The sequence below is a fragment of the Fukomys damarensis genome, unplaced genomic scaffold, assembly GCF_012274545.1.
Source record: "Fukomys damarensis isolate Sample0158 unplaced genomic scaffold, DMR_v1.0_HiC HiC_scaffold_17, whole genome shotgun sequence".
NCBI lineage: Eukaryota > Metazoa > Chordata > Mammalia > Rodentia > Bathyergidae > Fukomys > Fukomys damarensis.
In genome coordinates this window covers 10,290,564-10,308,200 of record NW_022900929.1, presented here as the reverse complement: position 1 = coordinate 10,308,200, position 17,637 = coordinate 10,290,564, and the positions used below count along the sequence as shown (strand labels likewise).

General features: G+C 42.2%; 1 protein-coding gene across 8 annotated transcripts in view; it reads left to right on the top strand.

Moving 5' to 3' along the window:
* Positions 1 to 8,939, top strand: part of LOC104873674 (probable C-mannosyltransferase DPY19L2) — a 69,543-nt gene extending 60,604 nt beyond the window's left edge. For 6 of the 8 annotated variants that reach the window (XM_010640474.3, XM_010640473.3, XM_033764836.1 and 3 more), the window contains one exon: positions 8,602 to 8,939. The gene's annotated coding sequence lies outside the window, so the exon portion shown is untranslated. The remainder of the gene's footprint in view (positions 1 to 8,601) is intronic. The other 2 variants (XM_010640476.3, XM_010640477.3) reach the window with 1 other exon arrangement.
* The last annotated feature ends 8,698 nt before the right edge of the window (positions 8,940 to 17,637 follow it).

Below are 17,637 nucleotides of genomic sequence, written 5' to 3'. Positions count from 1 at the left end.
ACTAAGGCCTGAACTTCAGAGCTAATGGATACCAAGGGTCCTACACCACATCTGCATTTCTTTCTCTGGGATGATGATTATGTCTTTTTTCTTGGGGCGGTGACTTCAGAAGGAATCACTGACAAATGAAGATGCACATGTCACTGTTCTTTTCAAGGTCTCTGGGTTCAGGTTCCTTTAGATAAATTCCTGCCCTCTGTACAGAGAGTGGAGCTATTTCTGCACTGCAAAGGCACAGGCCCCAGACTGGAAATGGTCACATCACCAGAGCTCTGTGAAGCTGATGTCACAGGCTGGGCAGGGGTAGGTTCCCCTGGGGGTTCAAATCCCTCAGCACCTTCTTTCCCCATCCACCTGGGCTGCCCTGAACTTCAGCAGCATGGAGCAGGGCCCTGGGGGGCTGGGGACACAGTGGGTGACAGGTGGTGCTGGTGTGGCTGGTGGGGCATCACTTTCTCAGGCCTGTTTTGTTTCCCTGCTCTGTCAAATGTGGTTGATTCTTTGAAGAGGCTCAGAGTCAAACCAGCCCCTACTGGTTGAGGCAGCGTAAGGGGTAGTGAGTTTGTTAGAAGGGAAACAGGACAGTTAAACCACAGCCAACTTGGCTCGCTTTCTAAAGGTCACAGCTAATGCATGCCAAGAAAGTATCCATCTTCACACATGTGCAATTGCAATCAGCCTTCTCCTTTGTGCTGCGGGTGCCCGGATGCCCTACTGGGAAACAGGAAATTTATTAGTTGCTGTGGGAGTTGGGAACCTGGCGACCAGAACTGTGTAGACATTGTTCCTTCTGTCACTTCTCTGACCCTGAGGTGGAGGAAGGAGCAGGGCATATCTGTGGCCCGGGTTCATCCAGAACATTCCAAGTGTCTATGCTTATCTAAACTATTTAGTTTGTGGGCTCTGGTGTCTTTTGGTTTTACTTTCTCAGTGTAGACAGAGTGGCGCATGACCTGCGTATGTGAACCCATTAGCCAAGGTAGACATGGTTGTGAGCAATACTGTGTGTTTCAGGAGCAAAGAGATACGGAAGCCTTGAGTTCAACTGAACATCACACACTGAATCATCAGAGACCCTCGACAGGGACAAAATGACTTTAAAGGGAACTTCAGAGAGGGTTAATAGAAGATTTTTGACACCAGGGAATGGATTCATGGTGTCAGTGATGGGGGAACATTCAGCACATGGATATGGAAAAACAGTTCCCCACCCCACAATGCCCAGCCTGCTGCACGGTAGAGTGCAGAACTCTGGGTTCAATCTACCCAGTTTCAGGGAGAGGTACAATTAGTGCTGGGATAATCCGATAATTGTCTGTCACAGTCTGGATGTTTTCACTTTTTCTCGTTTTTTCAAAAGAATTCATTTGCTTTCAATGAATCTTCACCATATTTGTAGTATATACTTGATCTATTGGAATTTGGTATTTTGGTTCTGAAGTATTTGGCATTAATATTTTAATCAGTGTTCATTTTCTACCATCTGCCTTTTATGCTTTATTTTAAAAGAGTTGCACAAACTCCAAGAGTATCAATGAAGAAATCCATATTTTTCTCTGTTTTTAAAGCTTTTTATTCATTTATTGTGTTTGTGCCATTGGTCCACCTGTATTTTTACATAATAATGACTGTAGTGGTAGGAATGATAAGAGCGAATGATAAATATGGCTATTCTTTCTCTGTAAGTGTCTGTAACTTCCTCTCGTTGACTCTTTTCTATAACTTCCTCTCATTGACTCTTTTTGGCACCTTCTGGTGAACAGAAATTTGAATATTTATTTCAGTGAAATCTACCAATATTCTTACAGCCCCTGTTTTTGCTATCAGGTGTAGATAAAGCCTGTCTCACCTGAAGTTTCTATGCAATTTATCAATGTTAAATTCTACTACTTTCTGCTTTCAATTTTTTTTACACCTAAATGTACATATATATATCAATGATGAAGTAACAACTTTATACTATTTGTTTCCTTACAGTGAGCCAGTTCCCAGTGGAGAGCTTATTTAATAATCAACTATTTTCTTGCTGATATGAATGAATAGCCTCATAATTTGTTAACATGATACCTACACGTGGGTCTCTTTCCTAGCTTTCCATTGTGTTCAGTGGATCCTTTTATTCTAGTGCCAGAATTGGCCTCTTTTCACTATAGCTGTTGTAGTTCTGCTGGAGTACATTTCTTTTCTGACTTTTTTAAAAGAAACACCTATTGATTGACCTTCCTCAATTTAAAACTGAGCCTCTGACCCAGCGAGTACCTCCCAGACTCCAAGGCACAAAAGCTTGCCAGGCCCTGAAAGGCCATTTTGCACATGACCTGGATGCTCTGTTCTCAGAGCTGCTCCTCTGGCAGTCTCATGTCACCACACTTCCTGTGGTCCCACAGGAGAAGGGTGACCAACCTGCATCCCCCTGACTTTCTGTTTTCCTAGCAGTCACAAGAGTGGAAGATTAATTATCTGAAGGCCAAAACAAGGATTGAGAATGACGATGTCTTTCAATTTATGAGGATTTTTTTTTTCTTTTTTTGGTACTGGGGATCGAACTCCGGACTTGCACTTGTGAGGGAGGTGGCAGCACCACTGAGCTAAATCCCTGGCCTGTATGAGGAATTTATTAAGCATACATACAGATATATTTATAAATGTGGTAGATAGAAATCTGTATAGGCACCCCTTAAATTTTATCATCATTTTTTTATCAATACATGTTTGTAGTACTAATGCTTACATTCCATGTATGGAGTTGGTACCTGGACATAATACATCCCAGTTTCTTTTTCATCATTTTATTATACTTATCTGATCATCTTTTCATTAATCAACATCAAGTAAAATGACAGTGTGCCTTCTTAGGGCAGGGTCGGCAATAAAATACAGAATGCTCTGGTACACTTGAGTTTCAGAAAGCTGCTAACAATTTTTTAGTTGAAGAACGTCCCAAAGTGCATAGCTTGGCACTCTATGTCTTTATTAATTTTTATTAATTCTCGCAACACTACCCTAAACAATCTTTTGACGAGAATGGAGGGAAACCTGACAAACTGATTTGTGCATACACACAGCCACACATATGCCAGTTTTCTTTTGAGTGTCAAATGTAGCCGACATCTGGATCCTACTTTTCTTTTAATAATCTGGCTTCAGGGATTATCAGGTTTGCAGTTGGTGGCTGTCTCAAGATACTCACAGATGTGATAGTGGTTCAGGGCAATAATGTTAAACTTTCATCTGAGCGCAAGAACTCGGCAGCAGCATTAGCATAGAGAATCTCTCCTCTGCAGAGACATCACTGTGCCCAAAAGGCACAGGCCTGTGTCATCAGGGTTCAGCCTCTCACCATGTTCACACTCAGCCTCAGTACAGAGTTGTCAGGCTCCTGGGTTTTCTTCCTCCGGAGAGGACCTGCTTCCGGCAGCCACAGCAGGGCGCTGCAGGAGCGCCCAGAGAGGCAGGGCCTTTTCCCAGGCACCTCCCCTACTGGTCTGCAGCTTGACTGTCTTTTCAGATCCTCAGCTACTCGTGCTTCCTGTTGTTTAGTTGGGAAGACCAGCTCCAACTCACTGTTCTAGGGATCCCTTTGTGTTGAGAGGGATTTTAGTTTGGAGGGCGATTTCTGCTCCTCTTCTCATCTGGTCTCTCTCCTTCCAAGGCCGAGGAGAAGCAGCCATGTTGTGGACTGTGGTCCTGCTTCTAGTTTTCCTGCCAGCTGTTAAGTATGTGACATAGATTCTAATAGGATCCCCCCAATCCCAGTGGAGTTCACCCAAAGAATTGCATTGTCCATTTCTCATTATTTTGGGTTGCTATTTCCACTGCAGGCAGTCAAATATCTTCCAACTGGGAAGGAAGAATGACGTCAATTACCAGGAGACCTGGGTCACATGTAGCCATCATTTGTGATACTCAGGTAGTAAGGAAATACATCCTCTGGTACCTATTCAAGGAGGGTCAGGCCCCACAACACCTTCTGTACTATGACTTCTTAAACTCCTGGGCTGCAGTAGATTCAGAAATCAATGCACAGAAATGCAGTGTTTATGTAAGCACAGAAATGAGTTCTGAATTCCTAGCAAGAAAGGTGGAAGAAAGTGATTCTGGTGTTTATTACTGCGCAGCCTGGACAGACACAGTGATCCACACTTGCCTTTATCTACACTGAAAAGTTTGCCTGTTCCTAGACCACACTTAGAACAGCCCTCGTCTTCTCTCCTAGCCCTGACTCACTGTAGAATGAGCAAAGAGAAAGAAACCCTGAACCCATCTCCTAACCCCGCCCTTGTATCCATCTCGTACCACTCTCAACAGCTGTGCCCTGCCCCTAATCACCTCCTCAGGACTTTCCTAAAGACCACACTGCCATCTCCAGAACTTGGCCGGTCTGTCTGGGTGATGGCACGATTTCCTCAGCTCTTCCAGGGCTGTTTGAAAACCACTGTCTAAGACAGACAAGGTCGCCCTGGGCTGATGGGAGAGCATCAAGGGAAGGCTAGGTGCATGCATTCTTTTACTCTATCATCACTCAGACAAAATGAAAACAATTCTTATTCATTGCTCAGGGTGATGAGAAATGATGAAATAAGAATTTGGGGCTTTCTGAATACTTCACTTTTCTGATCATATGACCTTTTAAACCAACTGATACTTCGCTCACCGTAGCCACCCGTGATGTTCTTGCTATGAATAAGAATACAGAAAAGGGGGGAATATTATAGATGTGCTATCCTTTTCATCTATGCACACATGTCAAAGGGGAAACTTGGAAAAAATATAGTTTCTCAGATATGATTGGCCTTTGCTAGTGATTCATAAATTAGGTGACAGCTGGTGTGCAGAAGAGACAGACGCTGAAGGGACAGAACTGTCCGTGTGGTCATGGCAGCCTTGCAGGAGGAAGGACACAGTGTGCAGAGCAGGTAGGTGGCATTAGGTTAAAGCAGAAGGTTGTACCCACCATGCTACTTCAGATGCACTGTGGTGGATGTGAATCTTCTGTTTGTTTTAATATTTTTTGCCAACCGGCCTTTTTGAGTAATTCGGTGTTATTTGTTTCCTAAATTCTTGGAAAGTCATGTTAATATCTTAGTAGATAGATCTGGTATCCTGCATCTTCTAGTTCTTCCTCAAAATGAATGTGAAAGGTAGATGTTTTATTAGAACTGTTCTATGAAATACTAGCTCCTGGCAACTTCATGTGTGTGAGGGCCTGTGTGTGTTATAAAATATTTCTTGCATTTGTTTGATTGTTAAACTTTCTTTTTCTCCAGTAAATTATATTTCTTCTATATGTTTATAAATTGCAAAATTTTCTTGTTTTTAAATTAAGGAGTAGAAAACCCATCACCCCAAAAGAAACTACTCTGGTGCCTTAACTATGTTGAGTTAAAAGCACTTAATAAAATACAGAGTACAAGGTCACTATGACCTGCATGCTGTTAGGCAGAAAGCAGATGAAGTTTTACAAGAACGATGCACTCCCCGAGATAGCATTCTCATCATTCAGGATCGAAAGTTAAAATTGGGTAAAAAGAAGCATTGTTAATCTCCCTTTAGTACCCTAGCCGCTACTCAACTATCCCAGGCCAGGCTCTTTTTCCTCATATTTCACCACTTATTTTTCTTTAGTTCCTTTGTTGCATGTGTGATTGGCTCCAATTGCTGCTTTTTTGGGTCTTCCTTTTCTTAGGAGGTTGCCCAGGGCATGAGAACATTATATGAGGTGTGGTTGAAACATCTGGTATACCTAAAATGTACAAATAAACTTAATAAAGATTTAAAAAATCATATGGTGAGTGTTTAAAGTTTAAAAATGTATCACCATACAAGATACCTTGCTTTTACATCCTCTCAAAATAGTCAGCGCTTCTAGAACATGCATCCCATTGTTTGGGCCACTTTCTGAAGTCCTTTCACATCTTTAGTTGTGCTGTACCTGGCTGCCTCAGTGTCCCGAATCGATTAAATGTATTTTCCTTGCATGATCATCTTGCTTCGGGGGAGAGCCAGAAGTCTCATGATACCATATCCAAGTGAATAAGGTGGATGAGGATACACTGTAAGGTTTTAGGAGTCTGCCTTTCTGTTAGATGGCACTCAGCAGCAGCATGCACCGTTTCTCCTTTAGATTATTACTTAGCAGGTTATTACTGAGTACTTACATACTGAAGTTGTTATATACTTTCTTTAAATATTATTTCTAGCTTATTATTTTTTTTTGTTCTGTTGAATGAAGTATTTTTCCTTTGTACCTTCTAAATGGCTTTTTTTTATATACAAGAAAGTTGCTAGCCCTTATATAAATTACCATACTTGTATTTCTAATATTCTTGACTAGCTTGCAGATTTTGGGGTTATTTTAAAATGATTTGACAGTGTTTTTCTTTGTTCTGTGTTTATATCCATGCTTTTGTTTTTAAAGAGTTTTATTCAACAGTTTTTTAATAGTATAAATTGAAAGAAAAGGTAATTTTCACTTTTTCATAAATATGCATCAGGAACTGTCCTCTTTCTGGTCTTCCAGCTCATCCAGGGCACTGACAATGGTTAGCATATGGACATCTACATTGTTGTACAAGCAGAAGGAATGGAATCAGCTTAGGCTCCTTCTCATTTCTCACAACGCCCAGGACCCTTCTGTCCCCGGTCAGAGGCAGCACCTGCAGACTCACGGGTCTCCTGACAGGGTCCCACCTTCCAAGATCTTCACTCAGGGTCTGCCTGATCCAGATCTACTCCCCTTGCTCTGCAAGACCTCTCCACAGGGGCTGCAGTCTGGGTCCCCAGAGCAGTTTCTTCTGGGGCAGGCATAGAGGAAAAGAGGAAAGAACATGTTGTACACGCACCCAAGCTCACATCTCCTCCTGCAGACCAGAAAGACCTGGGCACCAGCTTCCAAGCTTCTCCTGAGGCCCAAGGGGACAGGACCTTTCTCCTTTTGACTGTCCTGACCAGGAATTTATGTTATGGTTTAGACCTAAAATATCCTCCAGAAATTTCATGCATCAGAGGTGGAACTTTCAGAATATTATGAGATCGCGGGGCTCTAAGTGCATCAGTGTATTAATCCACTAATGAGATCATAATTTGATGGCATTGTTGGGAGGTGATGGAAACTTACAAGATGGGTGGCATAGAAGGGAGTAGGACGTGGGATGTGGTGTGGGGACCATATGTCCTCCCTGCATCTTTCCCTCTCTGTCTGTGTCCTACCTGCCACAAGGTGGGAAGTTTTCCTTCACCACGTCCTTCTGCTGTGATATTTTTGCCTCGCCACAGGTCTAAAATCAGATAAGCTGCTGACAATGCAGTGAAACCTGAAAAACTGAGTAGAAGTCAATTTTCCTTAAGTTGTTTGTATCAAGTATTATGTCACTGCCATGGAAGCCCGATGAACTTGCAGTAATAAGTTTTTAAATACATGCTGAATATAGGCAAATGTGATCTGCAGCACAGTTGGGAGAAGAGGATAGGAACAGAGGTAAAACACAGGGGAGAAATCTCACCAAAAAGAGTGTGTGTCACCAGTCAAGGGCAGGGTTCTTTAGACTCTCTGGCAGTTTATTGCTTGCGACTGTCAAGTACCTAAAGAGCGCTAATTGAATCAAAATGCCCATCACAAAAACGGACAGAAATAGTTCTGAATGCTGAGGACACAGCATGAAATCTATTTTCATAAAGCAGTTGGGGGTTTTGATTTCTGAAAGTAATATATTCTCATTGCGGTAAATACGGATAACATTCAAAAATGGAAAATAAACATTACCTGCCCCCCAACACCCTCGTTGCTGACATTCTAAATTGTGGCTTTTCCACGCATTTACCACAGCCAGGCTAGATGTCTGTAAGTGTATAAAAGACCGAACTAGAAAGGTCCTTCATCAAAACATTTTTGTTGGTTTATGACTGACCACAGTTCACCAACTGAGCCCAACCCACAGCCCGCATCTGGGGACACAGGGCAGGTGAGCCTGGGTTGTTTGCGGCTGAGCAGTGCTGACTCACAGGTTCTCCAGAGGAGCTTAGGGTCTGGGTCAGGTTGCAGGAACCCAAGGAGCTCAACTGCCCTCTCCACACCAAGCCCCTTCCCTCAGCCACACCCACCACCTTCCCTCCTAAGCACTCCCCTTCCAGGCCACATCCACCTTTCCCCTCCTGGCCTCCTGACTGATTGGGTGTACTGGGTACAAATCAACTGAAAATGAACCACATTCCTTCAGGGTGCAGGCCTGGACAATTTCTACAAACCTCTCTGCAGACCCCTCTTAGTCCATCCTCCGAGTGCATGTCCTGTTTTCTCTTTTTCCAAAGTCCTAGTGCTGGCACTCAGTGACTCGATCCTGCCTCTATACATTCCCTGTGCTCTTTTCCAGTTTAGGATTAATGAATACACACACACACACACACACACACACACACACACAGGCTCCTAATTCTCTAAAACTATCATTCCCGCTATTTCTACTACACATGGTCTCCAGAGATCATACACTGAACCTGTCCATGTGGAGGTGGGACAGCAATGCCCCACATTTCTTAATGTTCTCCACATCTAGATATGTGCAACATAGTTTGCTCATAGCATCTTGTGTTCTCTGATTGCAGCTGTGAGGATTTTCTGCAGAGGAAACTGGAGGTGACACAACTTTCCCAGAGCTACAAAGGTGTTCTGCTATTTCGGAGCCCTGGAGTCTCCGATCTTCAAAGACAGCTCACACAGAAAACATAGGTTTGGGGACAGGTGGTTTTCCTAGCTTGTCCCTTCCCCCAAGGCAAGCAGCATCCTGCTGGCTCTATTATACTAGATAAATGACTTGGATGAAGCCTGTATCTGGCTTCAAGTCCTGAAACTCACTATTCTGAGCCTGAAAGTTTCCTTAAAAGGATAGCCTTGTTGGAAAAACTGGATTTCAACCTGCCAAAGATTAAAACTAGATCCCTATCTTTCATCATGCACTAAACTAAAATCCAAGTAGATTAAAGATCTAAATATTAAAACACAAACACTAAACTTGCTGGACCATAAGTTAGGCAGAACTTTTGAAGACAGTGGCATATGACAAGACTTTATGAACAAAGCCTCAGTAGCACAGGAACTAGCACAAAGAATCAACAACTGGGATCTCATCTTGTTAAAAAGCTTCTGCACTGCAAAAGAAACCATCAACAGAACTAAGAGACAACCTACAATGAGGGAAAAGAATTTTACCAGCTGCTCCTCAGACAAAGGACTATTATCTAGAATATATAAAGAACTCAAAAAAATCAGGTCCCCAAAATGTAAAGACCAGATTCAAAAATGAGCATCTAAAATGAACAGACATTTCTCAAAGAAGTAAAAGCAGCAAATAAATATATGAAAAAATGTTCAACATTACTGCATCAAGAGATGAAAATGAAAACAACACTGAGATTCCACCTCACCCCAGAAGGAATGGCTGCTATCAAGAAATCAACCAATAACAAATGTTGATAGGGCTGTGGGGAGAGACGAACCCGTCTCCATTGTTGGTGGGAGTGCAGACTGGTGTAACTCCTGTGGAAATCAATATGGAGATACCTCAAAGAACTAGGATTAGAGGTTCCATTTGACCAAGCTATTCCTCTTCTGGGTATCTTTCCAAAAGAATTTAAAGAATCATACCACAGTGATATATGCACACCTGTGCTTATAGTGGCACGGTTTGTAATAGCTAAGACTTGGAAACAGCCCAACTGCCCATCAGTTGGGAACTGGGTAGAGAAGATGTGGTTTTTCTATAAAGTTGAATACTACTAAGCCATAAAGAATGATAAAATAGAGTCATTCATAGGAAATGGATGCATATTGAGGCCATACTCTTAAGTGAAATAAATAAGACACGTGTGCAAATACCAAATAGTTTCTCTGGTGTGAAAAACTAAAAGAGTAAATAAGATCCAAACGGTATAACTGACAATGTGAAATAGGAAGAAAAGGGCTAAAGGTGTAGGGGAAGTGGGAAAGGTAGGGGAAAGGAAATAAAGGAAAAGAAAAAATATGAGGAAAGGAAAAAATGGCAACAAAGTCTTTGTAAATAGGGGAGGGTGTGGGGGTGAAAGGAGGGCAGAGGTATGGGGAAAAAATGAGAATCAAGACCTGTCATGTTAAGGTACAAGATCCCAATGATGAATGTAACTGTACTGTATACTTAAAAAGTACCAATAAACTCAATGAGGAAAAAAAAAAGGACAGCTTTACTTTACCTATTTCTAAAGAGGTATTACTTATCTGTATTATTTATTTATCCCACTGAGTGATTTTCAGGATTTAATGAAGCTATGATTGTGGCCCAATTAGCATGGTGCTAGAAGGCAATCAGATTGCCCATGACTGCTGATTCTAGTCTAGCAAAGTGCTTTAAGCCTTTTTGAGACCCCTGAACATCCACCACCCTGCCTCTCCCGTGGACAGATCTGTGTTCTTCCTCCTTCAGGCTCTACCTCCCTCCTACATATCTCTCTCCATTCACCTTGCACCATGGAAGCAGCCACTCAGGCCCTCATGTGGCCTATAACACCACCAAACTGATAGCCATGGCAGCAGTGTAACCCAGAGTTCTGCTGTTGAGGACACACAGAGCCATGTTGAACTACCTTACCCTGCTGTGGAACCTCTTATCCCTACATGAGTCTGACCCCTGGCAGGGTGAGATCTGTAGAGAGGCCACCAGGCTTTGGAGGTCCCTTACTGTTTTCTCTCTGCAGCTGCCCCTTCACTCTTCAGGCTGGGACAACTGGCCAGGGTCCTGAGGTTCTCTGTGTGTAGAGCAAGAAGAACCACAGCGACCCCTCTTGAGTCTAAGCTGAACTCAAATATCTTTTCAATTGAAGATTCAAAGTTATGTTGGACTTCATCATCATGATACCAGTACAGATTTTAAAAAGATAATTGAATGGAAAGCGAGTTTATTCTGAAGGACAGTGAGCTGTCCTATATGTTATCATCTTATCTCTCTCAACGTAGGTCCTTGAGACCTGACATTTACAATTCAGAGATGCCTGGCCTCTGAGGGAGCTCCTCATCCCCATGCTCTAGTTCAGCCCTAATCAAGGCCAATGCCCCCAGGCCTGTATGAGAAGGTGGCCAGGAGGCACTGGAGCTGACTCTGTGCTGTCCTGGGCTGTTTGTTCCTTTCCTTTTCCCCAGGTGCTGACAAACCCATGGGCACAGAGCACAGAGGCCCTGTCCCCTCCCCAGTTCTGTGCCTGGACCCAGACAGGAGAGAACTCTGTGCCCTGGTGGTGATGGGTGGGGGTGGTCACCAAGAGGACCAAGCTCTGCAGTCACTTCCTTACAGGACAGCACCCTTCACTGTCCCCAGGAGAATACTCTGCCCCTGCTGTGACCCTCATGCCCCACTGACTCCTACTTTACCCCTCATGAGCTCTGGGACCCAAGGCCAGGTCTCTACTCCTGCTAGACATCAACTTTCTCACCTCCATAGAAGAGGCCACTACCATGCCACAAAGAGATCTTTCTCTGGACCATACCACTTCATTTGAATTTCAACCTCTAACATGCTAAATTAGCAATTTCTTGCACAAAACTCTGCCAGAATTTATTTAGAAACTAGGATATTTTTTCTTAAACACAATCTTACAGTATTAAATATTAGACTTTTAAATATTCATTGCTAGCAAATGGTCCAAGTTCCTTCTCTGCCATTGCCACTTGTGCTGGGACCTTCCCTCTGTCTGTCCCCTCCTGAGAGATTCCGAATGACAAGACCAGGCCGGTGTGTTTCCTGCTGACCTGGGCATGGGCACTGAATGCTGCAGGGTGCAAGGTGTCGTGAACTACGTCCATTCTGAGGGAGGATCATGTGTCAGGCGCTATAATGAACGCTTCACCAGGGAACTTATTCATGCTTCAAACTCCCCAGGTAGGTGGTCCTGATCTTGTTCTCATTGGCTAGATGAGCAGAAGTAGAGGGAGCTCTTCCAAAGGTCAGGCTTTGCAGCCAGACAGAATCCACCTCAAACCTGCTTCCCACAGGTGTTAAACCTTAAGCCATTTCCTCATTTGTCTCCAGGAGAGCACCAGAATTACACTGAATTTGTAGAAGTCAGTATAACAGGAACAAAGTATTTGACACTTGCCCATTACTCGGTAACTTTGAATTAAAAAATCATCTAATGTGGGTGATGGTGTTTGGGAAATTGTGGACACCACATTGAAGTAAGGGATTATAGTTTGATTTTAACATATTCATTGCAATAAAGTTTTAATAAGAATTCTGTCCTAATGACAACCAATATTTATGATGTTTTCAGGATAGGGAAGGGATTCTGAATAATTCACTATAAAGATTTAATAAACACTAAAACATACGGCTTGATGGAGCACAAAGGAATTTAGTATCAAGTACATTAAAGTGTCAGGTAACAACCAGTCAAGCAAGGCAGCAGAGTGCTGTGTGCTGAGTGACAGGGGTGTTGCTATATTCACTCTTATTCTCATGAAAAGAGAGAGTAGCCAGAAGATCAAGTGATGCTGTTAAAGAAAGGGTAGGATTTTTAGTGCTCAATGTTTAGCTAGTTTCATTTTGTCTTTTTCTTGGCTGAAACACAACATTCAGTACAACAACAATAATAATGCTTATCTGTTTCCTAAAAATGCATCTAAACTGGCAGTTTCAACTAGGGGCAATCTCCCCTCAAAGGACTTTGACAGTGTCTGGAAATATTTTTATTTGTCCCTACAGAGTGTAAGCACTACCAGTATCTGTTGGGTAGAGGCCATGGGTGCTATTAAATATGCCGTAGGTTGCAGAACAGCCTATCTCCTGCCCCACTGTGACTAATAACTGTATGACACAAAGTGTCCACAAGGCAGAGCTACAGGAACCTTGGACCATGTACATTTCCCAAAGACTTGCTCAAAAGCAAACAACGTTTGGCTCATGAATTATATCCAGCTTGGATATCAATGGAGCCTAGAGAATCCCTGGAGATAATAACTGTGATAATAAAACAACACTGCCAGGAGAGTCTCCCTCCTGGTAAGGTCCCCCTCTCCTAAGGAGGTAGCTCTATCATCTCCACACCATAAGGGACTCCCCAGGTCCTGGGTCCACCATGGGTCCAGAACAGATCCCATGTGAGAGGCCATGACAAATTGACCTGAGCAGTGAGACCCTGAGGGGTACAGAGATCAGTGAGGATGTTGCCTGCAGAAGAGCACTAGGGGCTTCAGGTCCTAGCAAAGTCAAATGTATCGAGTGCCAACATCAGCCGACTCTTGAGATCAATGAATTAATCTTGATGATGAAGATGATGATGATAAAGAATCTTCCTAAAAGTTCCTAAACCACAACAAGATTTCAAAGTATAGATAACTTTTACTCTGGAAATGGATGAAATGTTTTTGATGTAGTATAGTTTTGGCCAAACTCCTATGTATTGTTGGTCGAAAAACAACCTCAGAAGGACTGATCTGGGCTCAGAGCCAAAACTATCCTATTTCCTTTGCTGACACTCTAGAAACCTGCTCCTCACCCTGGCCTGCCTTCTCCTCTCTGTCTCCTGTCTCCTTGGTCATCTTCCTGGGGACAGCCTGGGATGCTGGGGCTGCTGGGATATGATGAGTGTAGATATTAATCTGTTGTTTTCACTCAAGGAATGTGAATTTGCTCTACTTGTCAGTCTGGCAGAGGAGCTTTTCGAAGTGAATGTTTTATTTTTTTATCATTTTTATTTCCCTGGAAATGATTTTATTCCTTTATTTCTAGTTGCAATTTGATAAACACATCTGAAACAAGTGAAAATATTTACTCTGCAGGAGAAGGGAAGCATATATTTCCACTGTAGTGTATCGAGACATAACTTTTCATACCTACTGTATTAGGGTTCTGTAATTAGGCTTTCAGAGATCTGCTATTTACTTGGGGAAAGAAGAACTTTATTCAAAATCAGTTGCAGGAAAATTATTGCAACCATGAATGCTGTAGAATTCTGTCTGGTCCCTTTTGATGCTGAATATAAAATTCACTGTAACACAAGAAACGAGGTTACCTAATACACAACCCTGGGAACCTACTGTGTCACAGAGTCAAGGTAAGAAGCCACTCAGCATACCTGTGACCACATCCTTCACAGTGTGAAGCTACCTCATCCAGCCCTCAGCCCTGCTGGGACCCAGCACAGCGTGCGGCACTTCCTGTGCTCTTCAGGGCGATACCTTAGGATCAGAGCAAAGCAGGAGGAAGATCTGACGGCTATCAATATCACCCCACAGATGCCAGTGTCTGAGCCCCCAGATGCCTGCTTTGCAGCATTTCCTGCTGACTTCGATTTTCACTGTGATACTTGGTGTGTTGAAACTGCCTGATTATCTTAGGGAAGGTGACATTCATTATTGCATTTCCCAGAGATTTCCAGCAACAGTAAACTGCACAGGGTAAAGGCACTGGAAAGGACAGGATGAAATTCACATCCATTCCGCTCTCATCCACTGGCAGAAACGAGCTAGATGTTCCAAGTGTTCAGCATTCCAGGGGACCAGCATTAAGTCCTGCAAACAAACTTGCTCATGGAGGAAAGAACTCATCCTTACAGAGGGTCAGACACCTGTTCAAACAAAAAGTGAAAGATATTTCAGCTGCACTCTTGGGCTGCCTAGAGTTTATGAACTTTATAAAACTATCCTGTGGCATTTGTGGGCAAATGTGACTGGCCCAGACCTACTGTCCAACCCAGCAGGGCCTGGTCAGGACAGATTAAGCAGTGCGGCCAAGGTCACCTTGGGCACACATCTGAAAGAGAAGCTTTCCGGACATCCTTCCCTAGGACCCTTTTCCTTACTGGAGGGGAGAGGCTAAGAAAAGTATGTATCTTCTGGGTTCTTGTAAACTTGTTTTAAGAGAAAATGTCATAGTCTAGATACATGGAGAGGGGTCAGAAGCCCACATCCTGGACTAAAGTAAAGTGGTCAAAATGTATAAGGCATGCGCATGCTACAACCCAGCAGGGAGGAGGAAGGTCGTTGCTGTATACAGCCTTCTCATACTTTCCTCATGCTGATTTGAGAGCTAGCAATCAACTTACCAATTCACTTTCCACCAGATTAGAACATTTCTTTCAGTCTCATTTTCATACATTCTTAACCTCTTCTCCATTTCTCTCCCTCTTTCTCATCCCTAGACTGAGATCACTACGTAGGGAGAGGGTGGGGGTCCTTTTGATTCTGTCTCTTAATTTTATTGGCACAATTTAGGTATACATCACGACCACATTCATCATAGAGAATTTGCACCTGTACATGATATATCTTGACCCCTCTTTTTCCCTCATTCCCCTCCCCTCCCTTCAACCCCTCTTCCTCTCTGCATTTACAAAAGCCCCATTTATATTTTTCCTTCTTTTTGCATTTTTTTCTTTTTCTTCCTTCCTTTTCCCTCCCATCTCTCTATTCCTCCTTCCTTTTGAACAATTTTTTCTTATTTCAAATTGTCTAGTATATATTTTGGTTCCTATTTATACTTTCAATGACTTACGCCAGAGAGACAATGTGATATGTACACCTGTTAATTTGTTTCACTTAAGAATATAGTTTCAAGGTGCATCCATGTAGCTATACATGTCTCAAGTTTATCCTTTATGGCTGAGTAATAATCCATTGCATAGAAAAACCACATCTTGCCGAGTGTGGTGGCTCACCCCTGTAATCCCAGTGCTCGGGAGGCTGAGACAGGAGGATCACTGTGAGTTTCAGACCAGACTGGGCTACATAGTGAGTTCCAGGTCAGTCTCAACTACATAGTGAGAGCCTGCCTCAAAGACCAACAAAAAAAAAAAAAAAAAAAAAAGAAAGAAAAAAAGAAAAAGAAAAACCACATCTTTTTTATCCATTCATCAGTTGATGAGCATTTGGGCTGTTTACGGGGGGATTTAGCTATTTCAAACTGTGTTGCTATAAACATGGGTGCGTATATATCACTGTGGTGTGATGCTTTTAATTCTTTTGGGAAGATACCCATAAGAGGGATAGCTGGGTCAAATGGGACCTCTATTCATAGTTTTTTGAGGAATCTCCTAACTGATTTCCACAGTGGTCATTCAGTCTTCACTCCACAAACAGTGGAGAGGGGCTTCTTTACCTCCACAACCCTACCAGCATTTGTTGTTGATTTATTTTTTATATTAGCCATTCTTTCTGCAATGAGAAGATATATCAGTGTTGTTTTTAATTAGCATCTCTTGAAAGACCAGAAAATTTTGAACATTTTTATACATATTTATTTGCCATTTGTACTTGTTCATCTGAGAAGTGTCTGTTCATTTCAGATGCCCATTTTTGGATTGGGTCTTTAAATTTGGCGGGGGTTCTGATTTTTTTCAATTCTTTGTATGTTCTAGATATTAGTCCTTTGTCTGAGGGACTATTATCAAATTTTTTTCTGTGGGTTGTCTCTTCACTCTGTTGGAGATTTCTTTTGAGGTGCAAAAGCTTTTTAATAGGATAAGATCCCAGTTCTTGGTTCTTTGTATTATTTCCCGTGCAGTCTGGGTTTTGTTCATGAAGTGTTTGCCGACCCCTGAATCTTCAAGAATTTTACCTATTCTCTCTTCTAGCAGATTTAGTGTTTCTGTTTTAATATTTGGATCTTTGATCAATTTTTATTTTAGTCTAGTTCATGGTGAGAGACATGGGTCTAGCTTTAGTCTTTAGCATGTAGAAAGTCAGTTTTCTCAGCACTACTACTAAAGGGGTAATCCTTCTTCCAGAGAATGAGTTTGGTCCCTTTGTCAAAGATAAGATGGCTGAGTGTGTTTGGAGTTCTTTCTGCCCTTTTATTCTGTTCCATTGATCCTCAAGTCTATTTTTCTTCTTTTTGCCAAATCTTGCTGTTTTATCACAGTAGGTGTAATATAATTTGAAGTCAGGGATTGTGATACCTGCTGCCTTGCCTTTGTTGCTAAGAATTTCCTTTGCTATTCTAAAGTTTCCTTTGCTATTCTAACCAGGTATTCTGGTTCCAAATGAACTTTAGAATTGCTTTCTCTAATACTGCGAGATATGGTGTTGGAATTTTGATTGGAATTGCATTAAATTTGTATAATAATTTTGGAAGTATGGCCATTTTCACTATATGGATTCTTCCCACCCAAGAATAAGGGATATCTTTCCATTTTCTGATACCTTCTTCAATCTTCTTTTTTCAAAGTATTGTAATTTTCAATGTAAAGGTCTTTTGCTTCCTTCATTAGATTGATTCCTGGGCATTTTATTTTTAAGATGCTATTGTGAAAGGTGTTTCTCTAATTTCTCTCTCGGTGAGTTTCTTATTTGTGTATAGGAAAGCTATTGAATTTTGAGTATTGACTTTGTATCCAGCTCTGCTACTGAATCTGCTTATTAAATCCAGAAGCCTTTTGTGGAGTTTTTAGAGTCCTTAGGTAGAGTATTATGTCAGCATTTTTCAGTAAAGGAGGGCACACTGGGTCTTTAAGAGGGTGACTCTAAGGTCCAGATATTGCCCCAAATAAATGAAGAATAATGTGAATGTTGCTAGAATATAAGTATCACATAAATAGAGACCTCAGCCTGGTTTCTGTAATGTTCCCAGGACCTGCCTGCTGTCTTGCCTACAGTGGATCCTTGGTGTAAACTTACTGAAA